Consider the following 13256-nt stretch of genomic DNA (forward strand, 5'->3'; position numbering starts at 1 on the left):
CAAGGAGATCCAACCAGTCCATCCTAAAAGAAATCAGTCCTGAATATTCATTGGAATGACTGATGCTGAAGCTGAAACTCCAATTCTTTGGCCACCTGATGGGAAGAACTGACTCATTGGAAGAGACCCTGGTGCTGGGAAAGATTGAAGATGAGAGGAGACGGGGATGACAGAGGATGAGATGATTGGATGGCATCACCGACTCGATGGACATGAGTTTGAGCAAGCTCTAGGATTAGTGATGGACAGGGAAGCCTGGCGTGCTTCAGTCCATGGGGTCACAAAGAATTACACACAACTGAGGGACTGAACTGAACTTTGTGAAATATGAAACCATACTTCCATTTACCATTTTCTACTACCATTTGTATTTCATTTACCATTCATTTACACTCCCCACCTTTAAATATCATTGTCTTTAGTATCAGATAGTATTATAATTTTACTTGGACAATTCATATAGATGATAATCTATTTTATATACTAATGTTTTTGTTCTTTCCATTATTCTTTCTTTCTGATGATTGAGATTCCTTCTTTTATTATTTTATTTTCATCTGAAGAAATTTCTTTAAGCAATCTTTAAGGCTATATTTGCTAGTGAGAAATCCTTTTAGTTTTCCTGAATTTGAAAATATTTTTATTTCCCTTTCATTATATATTGAAAGATAGTTTCACCAGATACAGAATTTGAAGTTCATAGTTCTTTTCTTTCAGTGCTTGAAAAAGTTTTCCACTTCTTTCTGGCCTTCATGGTTTCAGATATCATTTTAATAGTTGTTCCTCTGTAGGTAATTTGGTGTTTCTCTTGCTGAGTTTTAAAGAGACTTTTCCTTTGTCTTTGTTTTCCAGACATTTAAATATGATGTGTCTTCATGTGAATGTATTTGGATTTATCCTACTTGAGTATCAATCAGCTTCTGAAGTCTGTAGGTTTGTGCCAAATTTGGTGAGTTTTCAGCTGTTATTTCTTCTTATACTTTTCAGCCCCATTCTTTACTTCCTCCTTTTTTAAAAATAACTTTGATGATAGGAAACTTCAATCCTTTGCCATTCTCTCACATGTCTTTAAGCTTCTGTTTGTTTTTCTTTTCAGTCTATTTTTATCTCTGTTTTCAGGTTAGGTAAATCTGTTAATATATCCTCAAGTTCTCTGATTCTATTTCATATCATCTTAACTTTACTATTGACCCATCCAGCAAGGTATTTTGTTAATCTCTTATTGTATTTTTAAGTTTTATATTTCCATTTCGTTCTTTTTTTTTTTTTTTTATGTCTGATCTTACTTATTTGTTACTCTTAGAACATCTCATTTTTGAGTGGACTCAGAAGTAGAAGCCCCGAGAGGACAGCCTCAGTCTCTTGGCAATCTGTTCCTGCCATTTTTCTTTGGCTTCCTTCATTCTCTTGGCCAAAAGTTGAGCATATTCTGCAGCTTCTTCTTTGTTTTTCTTAGTAAGCTGTTTCTTCAGAGCAATACGCCAGCGTTTGTGTTGCAGAACTCGTGGAGTCACGAGACGCTGAATCTTGGGTGCTTTATTCCTAGGTTTCTTACCTTCTTTGGGGGCTTTCGCACAACATACTGGCGGACATCATCTTCTTTAGAGAGACTGAAAAGTTTGCGGGTTCTGCTAGCTCTTTTGGGACCTAGGTGATGAAGCACTGTAGTATCAGTGAGTCCAGGAATATCCTTCTCCCCTTTTTTCACAAAGACCAAGTTGAGAACACTCAGATTGGCATCCACAATGCAACCCCATACAGATTTGCGCTTTCTCTCTCCAGTCCTCCTTGGTTTGTAACAGGAATGCCCCTTACTCAGTAGCAGGTGAACTCGGCCATGGGTCAAGACACCCTGCTTCATGGGGAAACCCTGCTTATTGTTCCCGCCACTGATTCAGACCACATAACCCTTCCATTCTTCACCCAGAGCGTCAGCAGCAACTTCTGTGGCCATACGCTTCTTGTAGAAGGTATGAAGTTTTCATTCATCGTCCACTTCAATGAGCTTCTGGCAGCCAGTGGCTAGGAAAGAGATGTTCAACTTCATTCTGAAGTGGCCGACAGCCTCCGAGGTGCCACGAAAAAGAGCCATTTGGTTCTTTTATAGCTTTTGGTTCTTTGCTGAGATTTTCTATTTTTTCATTTGTTAAAAGAGAGTTTGTAATTGGTTGCTGAAACATTTTCTTTTTTTATGATGGCTGCTTTAAAATCTTTCTCTGATAATTCCAACATCTGACTTGTCCTGATGTTTTTATCAGGTGATTGTTTTTTTCTCAGTGAAGTTGTGATTTTCTTGCTTCTTGGAATTAGGGGTGATTTTTAAATAAGGTAGCAAAGTATTTTGCTATTATGTTAGGTGACTCAGAGTCTTACTTAAATCTTTTCTTTAAGTAGGCTTTCACCCATTTTAGGTTTAGCAAGAAGGCCTTAGTCTACTTTTGTGGGCTCTAGTTCCAATGGCAGTTCAATTTTCAGAGTTCTTACATTAATTTGGTCTGTTCCATTTATCTGGTGCCACTGGAATTCCCACTGGCCTCTGCTGGTGTTATCTGAGGATGTGGAAAGAGTTTCTCCAGGTTGGGATGTCCAGTTTCTTTTGATGGTTGAAGAGAATCTGTCTCAAGCTTGTGGGGATAAATAGGCTTCTCAGATTGGACTGCTTTGTGTGGCAGCACCTCCCTTGGTACTACCTGACTTTTTTTTAAAAAAGTCAGTCTTAAAAAATTAATAAATTTATTTTCATTGGAGGATAATTACTTTATAATATTGTGATGATTTTTTGCCACACATAAATATGAGTTGGCCATGGGTATACATGTGTCCCCTCCATCCTGAACCTTCCTCCCACATCCCTCCCCACCCTATCTCTCCAGGTTGTCACAGAGCACCAGTTTTGGGTGCCATGTGTCATACATTGCTCAGGCTATCTATTTTGCATATAGTAATGTATATGTTTCAAAGTCATTCTCTCAAATCATCCCTGTCTTTTAAAGTTACTTTATTCTTTTAAAGTTACTTTATTCATCCTTTCATTTACTCATTTGTTAATTTTTTCAGCAAAGAAATACTTATGGAGCACTTATTATAGGCTAGTATCTCGAATTTTTGTGATTCTCCGGTTGTTGGCAGATAAGAGTTCTTAAGTATTCTGAAACATTGCAATCCCACAATTGAAGTGATTGTAGGAATGTAAGATCTTAATTAACTTTAATCAGAGTTTAAATTTAGCTAAAGCTCAGAAAAAAAAGTCTTACTTTACTTTTCAGAGGTATAGCTAAGTGAGAAACATAGCAATGGGACACATTTCTCCAGGATATTATTCAATTATATATTTTGGACTCTGTTTTATACCGTCAATTTAAGTACTTATTTATCTTTTAAAACATATCATTATGGAAAATTCTACTCATCTTTCAAGACTGTATTCAGCCTTTTCTGATTCTCACTCAGTTGATTACTGTACATTTGATACTATTGTTGTTGTTGTTGAATTGCTAAGTTGTGTCCTCTTTTGTGACCATGGATTTTAGCCTGCCAGGCTCCTCTTTCCGTGGGATTTCCCTGGCAAGAATACTGGAGTGGGTTGCCATTTCCCCCTCTAGGGGATCGTCCCAATCCAGGGATGGAACCCATGTTTCCTTCATTGGCAGGCAGATTCTTTACCACTGAGCCACCAGGGAAGCCCATATTTGATGCTGTAGAGATTGCAAAAATGGCCCCAGTCCTCCGTGCCTCCCTACATCCACTCCTTTTGCACTGATATTTTGCTGCTTCTTCTATCTGGAGGTAGAGCCCATATAATTACCCCATAAATCTGGGTTGGCCTTGTGACTTTACTTGACCAATAGGATAAAGTGGGAATGACAGTGGTACAGTTTCAAGCTTAAGACTCAGGAGCCCTTATGCACTTCTTGTTATTTTTTCCCTTCCCCTTTCCATGAGAACTATCTTGGGCTAGGCTGCTGGAGGATGAGCATACTCAGGAAGCAAATATAAGTGGTTCCCACTAAGATTTTCATAGACCATAAATAGTTGTGTCTATCTCTTCCAGTAGATATAAGCTTTTGGAGAGTTACAACTATTCATTTCAGTATTCTCTGAGTCTGGGAAAATGTCAAGTACATAATAAGTAGTTGGCAAAATGCTAATAGAAAGGATAAATAAACAAATGATCAACATTGATGAGTTGAAGACCAAAAAGAAGCAAAACAAATGTGTTACTGCATAATAATTTATTGCCAATGTAAGATTATTTTTATTGGAAAAAAGGAATGCTAAATTATGTGATTAAACTGTGAGACTATTTAAAATAAATAGAAATTTTTCAACTAGATTGAGTTGGCATATGGTTCTTCTTTAGAGAGGCTTAATTAGAATTATGGAAAGACCATCTCTTATTTCTTCAAAGAATATGTTATCTTCCTTAAGCAATATCTGAAAAGTAGGGAGAAAGAAAGAAAAAGTATTATTTATCCTTGATTTAATGAGAAACCTTTGATTGGAAAATTCTTTCTAGCCTTTACATTATGCCTTTTGGTTTATTTATTTTTTAGTATACAGTAATTAGCTAATCTTGACAATATCCTTGTGAATGGCAAGAGCTATTACCCACAATGCACAGCCAAGCAAGGTATTTAAACACAAATAAGAATTCTTAGTAATACAAAGAAGGAAGGCCTTGATGCTTTGCCATGATATCAGAGAAGATGGAAGGTAGTGTCAGTTTTCTTAGAAAATTGGCACTGGACAATTGTCTTCCACTGTATTTTTGTTATGACAGGACTTAATTTCCTACTGACATTTTTTTTCAGGAACAATTCTGGATCATTTCAGAAACAGAGGATTATAATTTGGTGGGTGTCTGCAGAGGCCTTTTTACTGCAGTGAAAGAAAAAGGGTAATAGGGAGTCAGAACATATTAATAAAGGGTTTGGGAATAACCAAGAGATAGAAAAGCTGGAGAGCAAATCTCTTTTCATCATATCTCTTTTCTATGCTCTCCATGACCTCCGTATTTATTGTGTTCTCTGAAATGTAGTGCTACAAGTGTAATTAAGAATGGGTTCTACATGTGCTCTTTACTTGCAAACATGTAGTTGCTACCATGGCAACAGCAAAGGAACCAACAGAAGAGGCACTCTCTGATTATTGTAATTATACAGCAAGCTCTATAATACCCTTAAACACCATTTATTTCTGCATGAAGAAGACATTAAAATGGGTATTATGTTCAGCAAGTTAACATCCCCAAATTCTTTAGGATCATGTGACTTTTTATTTCATATTAAGATAATATTTATCTTGTTCATTCAAGATCATAGTCTAGGAATAGCTGTTGTATTTCAGTTAAATTCAATTCCTCAGAATAACTGTTCACTGCCAGCCATGGTCAGGAGCTATTTAGGCCTGCTAATGTTGGGACTGCAAGGAGATCCAACCAGTCCATCCTAAAGGAGATCAGTCCTGGGTGTTCATTGGAAGGACTGATGCTGAAGCTGAAACTCCAGTACTTTGGCCACCTCATGCGAAGAGTTGACTCATTGGAAAAGACCCTGATGCTGGGAGGGATTGAGGGCAGGAGAAGAAGGGGACGACAGAGGATGAGATGGCTGGATGGCATCACTGATTCGATGGGCATGAGTTTGAGTAAACTCTGGGAGTTGGTGATGGACAGGGAGGCCTGGCATGCTGCAATTCATGGGGTCGCAAAGAGTTGAACACGACTGAGTGACTGAACTGAACTGAACTGAACTGAACTGAACTGAATGTTACAACCATGTATATGATATGATCCTTGCTGAAGGATCTGTTGAAGACCTCACAGTCTAACAGACCCAGATTATTACCAAGCAAATATAATTTTTTAAAACATGGAAAGTTACAGTAGACTGGAAAAACACTATTGATCCTTATAAGTTGTTAGGTCATATTGTATTGGTCAGAGTTTCTGCTGGAAACAGATGGCACACTCAATTTGGGTATTCTGAGAGGACTTTAATAAAGGTACTATTTACAAGAAGTGAGCAGGGTTCAGGGAAACCAGAGTTACAGAAGACGGTAACAGCAAGGTACCATCAATGCTGAAGGGACAAGAGAAGAAGAAACAAGGGAACCTGTAAAGAAAGACAGATTACATGATAGAAACTGTGATTTTCAGTTCAGGAGGTAGCCAGCCATACTGATACTGCAAAGAGAATCAGGGGAATAAGGAGAGTCAGAGGAATAAATATTCGGACCTTCCTTTTTTACTGCCTTCTGATCCTCAGCTATTGCTCCTCCCATAGTCTGAACAGGAAACCAGAGGGTGAGTAAACCTATTGACATAATTTGCATAGCTCAGGTTCCCAGAATACAAAGTAGGTAGAGAAGAGTGGAGAGTAGATCTGGGGAGGGATATGAAGAAGGGAAATGGAGGATATTCAGTATACATACACAGATGTGTGCATACTCACTAAAGGCACACACACACAGACATCTACACAATATACCCCAGATACATATATCTGTATAGCCAAACATTTATTTTTGCCTGTAGCATCTATATCCCTTCTTCTTTTTGCTGAGAATATCTCCAGATACTTTTATATTTGCACAAGATCCATGAGGTCTGAGATAATTTCTGTCTCTAGCACCGTATTGTTTCTGAATTAATTTTTAGATGAAGATGAAATTTCAATAAATGTGACCCTGTGCATAATTTTTCTCTCCAAGCGGCATATGGGCTGAATTACTTACAGGTGTGTGTCATCATTATTTCTAGACCATGTCCCCATGAAAGTATGCTGTCATGGGAAGAAATCTGAAATGGGAGTTAAGAGACAAGCACTTATGAGCTTGTACTGTTTCTGAGTTTGCTTCATTGACTCAGCTAAATGGAGGCACCAGCGTGAGACCACAGAACAAGAAGATAGAAAAGTGTGGATATCTCTTCCCTATTCCACTCATCTCTGTGCCTTGGTTCTGGCTGTGGTCAAATCTCTCCATGAGTACAGCTGCTGCTCTGTATCTCCTCCATGGTTTCAGCTCTCAGTGGTTTATGTGATATTATTTCCTCCCGTTACCTCTTCAATCCTAGGGTTGGTAATGGCTTCCAGTTATGACTCATGCTTGGATGCCTCAACCTTCCTTGTTGTTTTCCTAAACCCCATTCACATATTTGAATGTAGTCCTTTATTAAAATTGCCTCATTGAGTCACCCAATAGAATTCTATTTCCTGCCAGAACCCTGACTGATATACTTCTCTATTAGAAATTACTAAAAACTATAGTGCAGTTGAAGGGTAGATATGAATTCCTTGTACAGAGATTGGAATAGTAGGACAGGAAATAAGGCTTTTTTCCTGTCCATAATCCTGAATCTTAGTGCCAAGATAAAGGGTTTTTCTCTCTTTTGTAAAATTTATAATGAAATACAAACACAGCTGACTCTCTGGTTCCTGGGGTATCAAGGATGCTATAAGCTATTCATACATACTATAAAGACTTAAAATGTGAGCAATATGTGACCAATTAATTTTGCTCCTGTGTATTACTTAGTAACAAAATAAAATAATGAAAAAGAAACTGTGATACTTAATTCCAGGTAATGTACTGATATTTCATAGAAGCCAAAACCAAAACAACTCTTGGAGGGTAATTTCTCTCAAAGGCAAATTGATTCTTTTTGAAAATGAGAAGACTCTACACATGGACATCACTAGATGGTCAACACTGAAATCAGATTGATTACATTCTTTGCAGCCAAAGATGGAGAAACTCTATACAGTCGGCAAAAACAAGACCAGGAGCTGACTGTGGCTCAGATCATGAACTCCTTATTGCCAAATTCAGACTTAAATTGAAGAAAGTGGGGAAAACCACTAGACCATTCAGGTATGACCTAAATCAAATCTCTTATGACTATACAGTGGAAGTGAGATATAGATTTAAGGGACTAGATCTGATGGACAGAGTGCCTGATGAACTATGGACAGAAGTTTGTTACATTGCATAGGAGGCAGGGATTAAGACCATCCCCAAGAAAAAGAAATGCAAAAAAGCAAAATGGCTGTCTGAGGAGGCCTTACAAATAGCTGTGAAAAGAAGAGAAGTGAAAAGCAAAGGAGAAAAGGAAAGATATACCCATTTGAATGCAGAGTTCCAAAGAATAGCAAGGAGAGAGAAGAAAGCCTTCCTCAGTGATCAGTGCAAAGAAATAGAGGAAAATAATAGAATGGGAAAGACTAGAGATTTCTTCAAGAAAATTAGAAATACAAAGGGAACAGTTCGTGCAAAGATGGGCACAATAAAGGACAGAAATGGTATGGACCTAACAGAAAGAGAAGATATTAAGAAGAGGTGGCAAGAATACACAGAACTGTACAAAAAAGATCTTCACGACCCAGATAACCATGATGGTGTGATCATTCACACTCACCTAGAGCCAGACATCCTGGAATGTGAAGTCACATGGGCCTTAGGAAGCATCACTACACACAAAGCTAGTGGAGGTGATGGCATTCCAGTTGAGCTATTTAAAATCCTGAATGATGATGCTGTGAAAGCGCTGCACTCAATATGTCAGCAAATTTGGAAAACTCAGCAGTGGCCACAGGACTGGAAAAGTTAAGTTTTCATTCCAATCCCAAAGAAAGGCAATGCCAAAGAATGCTCAAACTACTGCACAATTGCACTCATCTCACATGCTAGTAAAGTAATGCTCAAAATTGTCCAAGCCAGGCTTCAGTAATGCATGAACCGTGAACTTCCAATGTTCAAGCTGGTTTTAGAAAAAGCAGAGGAACCAGAGATCAAATTGCCAACATCCACTGGATCATCGGACAAGCAAGAGAGTTCCAGAAAAACATCTATTTCTGCTTTATTGACTATATCAAAGCCTTTGACTGTGTGAATCACAATAAACTGTGGAAAATTCTGAAAGAGATGGGAATAACAGACCACCTGACCTGCCTCTTGAGAAACCTGTATGCAGGCCAGGAAGCAACAGTTAGAACTGACATGGAACAACAGACTGGTTCCAAATAGGAAAAGGAGTACGTCAAGGCTGTATATTGTCACCCTGATTATTTAACTTTAATTCAGAGTGCATCATGAGAAACGCTGGACTGGAGGAAGCACAGCTGGAATCAAGATTGCTGGAAGAAATATCAGTAACCTCAGATATGCAGATGACACCACCCTTATGGCAGAAAGTGAAGAAGAACTAAAGAGCCTCTTGATGAAAGTGAAGGAGGAGAGTGAAAAAGTTGGCTTAAAGCTCAACATTCAGAAAACTAAGATCATGGCATCTGGTCCCATCACTTCATGGCAAGTAGATGGGGAGACAGTGGAAACAGTGGCCGACTTTATTTTTCTGGGCTCCAAAATCACTGCAGATGGTGACTGCCACCATGAAATCAAAAGACGCTTCCTCCTTGGAAGAAAAGTCATGACCAACTGAGACAGCATATTAAAAAACAGAGACATTACTTTGCCAAAAAAGGTCCATCTAGTCAAGGCTATGGTTTTTCCACTGGTCATGTATGGATGTGAGAGTTGGACTATAAAGAAAGCTGAGCACCGAAGAATTGATGCTTTTGAACTGTGGTGTTGGAGAAGACTCTTGAGAGTCCCTTGGACTGCAAGGAGATCCAATCAGTCTATCCTAGAGGAGATCAGTCCTGGTTGTTCATTGGAAGGACTGGTGCTGAAACTGAAACTCCAATATTTTGGCCACCTGATGCAAAGAGCTGACTCATTTGTAAAGACCCTGATGCTGGGAAAGATTGAGGGCAGGAGGAGAAGGGGATGACAGAGGATGAGATGGCTGGATGGCATCACCGATTCAATGGACATGGGTTTGAGTGGACTCCGGGAGTTGGTGATGGACAGGGAGGCCTGGCGTACTGTGGTTCATGGGGTTGCAAAGAGTCGCACGTGACTGAGCAACTGAACTGAAGGGCAATGCTCTGGACTCTTCACCGCTAGTTCAGCATCCTCTTTCATACCTGGAAACTGCACAGAACCTAGAAACTTAGAACCCTAAAAAGTTAATTATTTTACACTTCAGTCCCATCCCATTACTTGGCTAACCTCTTTTCTAATGCTTCTTGAAATATGCAATTCACTTCCCTATGATGCTATCATACTTCTTCATGGCTCTCCCTTACGTTGATTCAGATCTGTCTTCCTGAAGCTTTCACCCATTGATCCAAGTTCTGTCCCTTGTGGTCATAAAGAACAAATCACATCCAGCTTGCATGTGACACTTCCTTGGCTACCTGAATTCAGTCATCAAAAGTGTTTCCCTTGCCCCCATGTTCTTCTCCAGAGCTTAATAACCAAATTCTTTAAAATGTTTGCCATGCCGTATGGCTTTGGGTATCTAAATATCCAGTCTATTTATCTCTATCTCCAAGCTCAAAGTGTGTCTCCAAGCATTATTAATGGCTGGTTTAGCTGTGACTATGAGTAGACTGCTATTTCTGTCCTTTGCTGGGGGAGGTGCTATTTTGAGAAGAAATGGTAGATATTTTACACTGTAACTTCACAATGATAGAAGAAAAGGAAGTGGCACTTAATGGAGAAGATGAGTGGAAAAAGGACTAAGGATCCTAGGAACAAATTTCTAATATAATATCCTATTTCCAGGGCTGAGATTAAAAAAAATATATAGATAGATAGATAGAGATATACAGATATATGGCAGGGATGTCAACAGGATAGTTTGTGGTTTCTCTGTCACCAGCCTCTTTCATGAATTATGATACTCATTAGAATGACTGTAAATATGAAACAAACAAACAGAAACGCTCAACTGACCTCCCACAGGTGATGATGAGACCACAGTTTTTGAACCTTCCTGAGCACAGTTCCATAAACAGGTAATAAGACCAGGAGGGTGACGGGGAGCAAGAGAAGGGCACAACTAGTAAAGGGCAGCAAAGTATTCAGTACAAATAAAGCTATTATTTTTTTCAGATAATAAATGGTTTTATAATAATGACTTTTTACCCTTGATTATCTTAGAACTTTACCTTATAGTTATCTTTACTTTTGCCTATTTTGAACTTTAAATAAATGGAGTCATGCAACATGATGTCTTTTCCAACTTCATTCTCTGATTTTTTTTTTTTTTATGCACTACATGTTTTATTTTTTTTTTTTATTTTTTTTTTTTTTATTATTTTTTTTTTCCAGTGGGTTTTGTCATACATTGATATGAATCAGCCATGGATTTACATGTATTCCCAATCCCGATCCCCCCTCCCACCTCCCTCTCCACCCGATTCCTCTGGGTCTTCCCAGTGCACCAGGCCGGAGCACTTGTCTCGTGCATCCCACCTGGGCTGGTGATCTGTTTCACCATAGATAGTATACATGCTGTTCTTTTGAAATATCCCACCCTCACATTCTCCCACAAAGTTCAAAAGTCTGTTCTGTATTTCTGTGTCTCTTTTTCTGTTCTGCATATAGGGTTATCGTTATCACCTTTCTAAATTCCATATACATGTGTCAGTATGCTGTAATGTTCTTTATCTTTCTGGCTTACTTCACTCTGTATAAGGGGCTCCAGCTTCATCCATCTCATTAGGACTGGTTCAAATGAATTCTTTTTAATGGCTGAGTAATATTCCATGGTGTATATGTACCACAGCTTCCTTATCCATTCATCTGCTGATGGGCATCTAGGTTGCTTCCATGTCCTGGCTATTATAAACAGTGCTGCGATGAACATTGGGGTGCACGTGTCTCTTTCAGATCTGGTTTCCTCAGTGTGTATGCCCAGAAGTGGGATTGCTGGGTCATATGGCAGTTCTATGTCCAGTTTTTTAAGAAATCTCCACACTGTTTTCCATAGCGGCTGTACTAGTGTGCATTCCCACCAACAGTGTAGGAGGGTTCCCTTTTCTCCACACCCTCTCCAGCATTTATTGCTTGTAGACTTTTGGATAGCAGCCATCCTGACTGGCGTGTAATGGTACCTCATTGTGGTTTTGATTTGCATTTCTCTAATAATGAGTGATGTTGAGCATCTTTTCATGTGTTTGTTAGCCATCTGTATGTCTTCTTTGGAGAAATGTCTGTTTAGTTCTTTGGCCCATTTTTTGATTGGGTCATTTATTTTTCTGGAATTGAGCTTCAGGAGTTGCTTGTATATTTTTGAGATTAATCCTTTGTCTGTTTCTTCATTTGCTATTATTTTCTCCCATTCTGAAGGCTGTCTTTTCACCTTACTTATAGTTTCCTTTGTAGTGCAAAAGCTTTTAAGTTTCATTAGGTCCCATTTGTTTAGTTTTGCTTTTATTTCCAATATTCTGGGAGGTGGGTCATAGAGGATCTTGCTTTGATTTATGTCGGAGAGTGTTTTGCCTATGTTCTCCTCTAGGAGTTTTATAGTTTCTGGTCTTACATTTAGATCTTTAATCCATTTTGAGTTTATTTTTGTGTATGGTGTTAGAAAGTGTTCTAGTTTCATTCTTTTACAAGTGGTTGACCAGTTTTCCCAGCACCACTTGTTAAAGAGGTTGTCTTTTTTCCATTGTATATCCTTGCCTCCTTTGTCAAAGATAAGGTGTCCATAGGTTCGTGGATTTATCTCTGGGCTTTCCATTCTGTTCCATTGATCTATATTTCTGTCTTTGTGCCAGTACCATACTGTCTTGATGACTGTGGCTTTGTAGTAGAGTCTGAAGTCAGGCAGGTTGATTCCTCCAGTTCCATTCTTCTTTCTCAAGATTACTTTGGCTATTCGAGGTTTTTTGTATTTCCATACAAATTGTGAAATTCTTTGGTCTAGTTCTGTGAAAAATACCGTTGGTAGCTTGATAGGGATTGCATTGAATCTATAGATTGCTTTGGGTAGAATAGCCATTTTGACAATATTAATTCTTCCAATCCATGAACACGGTATGTTTCTCCATCTGTTTGTGTCCTCTTTGATTTCTTTCTCTGATTTTTATCGTTAAGAATTCACCCATGTTGTGCTGTGTAACTCTAGCTGATTAATTTTACTGCTCTGTAGTATTACATTGTATACATATATTGTAATTTATTTACCCATTATTAGTGAATAACTTTGGGGTTGTTTAACTTTTTGATGACATGAGCATGCACGTGCTGCTATAAACTTATACATGTCTCCTGATACACATGTACAAGAGTTTCTCTAGATTAGTCCCTTTATTTATTTTTATTTTTTATGTTAAAAATTTTCAAACCTATGGGGAAATTGTAAGAATAAATTAATCTGTATTCATAGTTGTTATTTTTCACAG

At 38.4% G+C, this 13256-nt stretch overlaps 1 pseudogene; it reads right to left on the reverse strand.

The window, feature by feature from the left end:
* Window positions 1–1309: 1309 nt before the first annotated feature.
* On the reverse strand, window positions 1310–2047 carry LOC133051692 (small ribosomal subunit protein eS6-like; annotated as a pseudogene).
* Window positions 2048–13256: the final 11209 nt, after the last annotated feature.

The sequence above is a fragment of the Dama dama genome, chromosome X (assembly GCF_033118175.1).
Source record: "Dama dama isolate Ldn47 chromosome X, ASM3311817v1, whole genome shotgun sequence".
Lineage (NCBI taxonomy): Eukaryota > Metazoa > Chordata > Mammalia > Artiodactyla > Cervidae > Dama > Dama dama.